Raw genomic sequence first — 2863 nt, 5'->3', positions numbered from 1 at the left:
AAAGGATCGATCCTTGAGATTTCTCGCGTTAATCCTAACGCAAAAGATAACCATTAATTGCGATTTACGTAATATGTGACGAATGATTCATTAGAGAGAATAGTAATATTTTTATCCAGTCGTTTTTCCTTTCTTTTTGCTATTGATGTGGTCACAGTCAATAATTCAATTCTTAGTTTTCGAAATACTATTATACTTAGGATACTCAAGTTATTTGTTTAAGTTTATATCTTATATATATTGTAATATCACGCTTCATACGTATGACCGAAATCTTGAGTCAGCTCGAAGAAACGAGGTACAGTGAGATTGATCTATCAATCTCTCTCGCGCTCTCTGTTTCTCCTTAAGTTAATATCAACGATCCGATTAAAACTTGACAACAATCTATATCTTTTTCTTATTACGTTAAAAGTCATATGAGTTCAAGGTTATGCGTTTTTTTTTATTTTGCTTTGTCAGATGCCTATTTTTTGATTCAATTAATTTAGTGATACTAAACTGACAAACTCAATACTATTACAAATTCATCGTGAAATTTCTCGATCTGACTCTACTCAGTTATTATCAACCGATTCATCTCATCACTTAATTTATAAAAAACCAAAGCGTGTTGAATATTTAGTACGTTATGCACGAAGGATTTATATGATATACTATTTGTTTGCTAGAAATATACAGTGTGTTCAAGACGAGTGTGTGTCTCATTCCTCCCTTTCGGTCAGTGTATAACATTGGGTGAACGCTATCGAACAGATTCATTCGACGTATTTTTGCACTACTTAAAAAATGTATTGCTTTGCCCCGTGAACCGAGTTATTAATTGTTATTGTTATTAATTAAAGTTGATAGATATCCAGATTAGGAAATCTGTTGCATCGATGGCATAGATTAAACAAATTTTCTGCTTTACAGACAAATATTTAACCAAGACAAATACTCTGCTGTAAAAATAAAAACAAAGAATGTGATTTTAAAGCAGAGAATTTGTGTAATTGAAGCAGAAAATACTTATTCTAGTTTCAATTACATGTTCTCATGCCCTTCTATGCGATCGATATGACGGATTTCCTAACCTGAATAGTGATCGACTTTAATGATTAATATCTCGGTCCACGGGGTAAAGCGATACATTTTTTTTGCCAGATTTGTTTCATTTCATGCAAAAGCGTGTCGAGCAAGTCTAATTTGTGTATATAGAAGCAGAAAATCACTTACGTGTTCCTCTATGCCAACGATGTGATAGATTTTCTAACCTAATCATCAGCCACAGAAAACAGACACATGTGTGATGTGACCATGCATATTGCCAGCGCCACATTTGCCTCTTGCGCCAAAAATTCCAAAACATTACCCCCACCACTTTGTAGCGGCGACGACGACGACGTCGACGACGACAATGACGTTTCTTAAGGGCCTGAGCACAATAGAGGAACAGGAATTAGATATTAAGATTTCAACCTATCAGAAACTGATTACATCGGAATACGCGGTTTCTGATAGGTTGAAATCTTAATATCTAATTCTTGTTCCTCTATTGTGCGCAGGCCCTAAGGCTCCTGAGTAGTCAGCCAAAAACTCTGAGTTGACGGTGGCGACACCGAATCAGACGGTGGTCTGGCGAAACCAATAGCAGAGGGTTTCTCTCTGCCGGGTAGCCCCATACACACAAGCACGACCCCATGTCCGTGTGCTGACCTTCGGCGTGCCGAGAGCAAAGGAGACAGCGCTACAGCGCGAGATAACATCTGTCTTACTGCGGTGCTTGTTTCAAGTGACCGAAAATGCTTTTTCAGCGATCTCGGCCGCTCGGCGTATATCAATAAATGGCGAAGAGCATTATAGATAACATATAAGTTTTAATAAATTGTAACAGTAAACCCCTCCCATTAATCCAGCATAGTATAAATCATATAAAAATGCAACAGTTTACGAGATATTTAATTGTTTATGATTTTTCATGCGAGATTCGTGTGGTCGAACTCGTAAGATATGAGATCGAAACGTTTTTTTTCTATAGCTATCATTCAAATTTACAATTCTGATACTGAAACCAAAGGACCCCGCACAAAATGAACGGAAAATGGGTCCCGGTCGATTAGGCTGAAATTTTAATATGTTATAGTTCTCGACTTTCTGATCAAAAGTTGTCATGGGCCCGAAGTGATCCTATGGATAGTTTCAGAGATATAGAGGGGGGAAGTGTGTGATATTGCCTATGGGCCTGACTGAGTTTTACGAAGTCTCTAGTCGATATACTCGAAAACTGAAGTGTATAATGAGTTCCAATCAGTCGACATATAGGTTTTTGGGATCGCCGAACCCGAATGTGAGGATCGCTTATCACTTTAAGGGCATAGTATTTCAAAGCCAAAGTAAAGGAAAGGCTTGCAATGATCCCACGCGTGATGAACGCGTGATGAACGCGTGGGTATATAGTTTGTTTGGGATCACTGTCCTTGCAGGGATACCTGAAGAGTAGAGGTCAATTCAAATAAACAGGGCTGTGATAAATTCCAACCAGTGGAAAATAGTACGGTCGCTAGGTGCAATCGTAATTTTAGCGCTGTCGTTATAAAAATGTGCTTCTGATTAGTATATAAATAATTAAGCGTTTACAATCTGAGTATATAACAAAATATTATCTGTGATTCACGAGTGATATTTATCGTTAGTTATCGCATTATGGCTTTTAGAAACGTTGTTTCTTGTTACGTATGTGATCGAACTTTTTCTTCACGAGTCCTAACACGAATTGATGGCGAAGGTAATGCACACAAAAGAGAAATATCTATACGTAGGCGAGAAGAAAATAATATGCCCCCCATGGATATATCTCCAAATTCTAAGATTTGTCTTAACT

This window comes from Trachymyrmex cornetzi, unplaced genomic scaffold (genome assembly GCF_001594075.2).
Source record: "Trachymyrmex cornetzi isolate Tcor2-1 unplaced genomic scaffold, Tcor1.1 scaffold1669, whole genome shotgun sequence".
NCBI lineage: Eukaryota > Metazoa > Arthropoda > Insecta > Hymenoptera > Formicidae > Trachymyrmex > Trachymyrmex cornetzi.
This window is presented reverse-complemented; position numbering follows the sequence as displayed.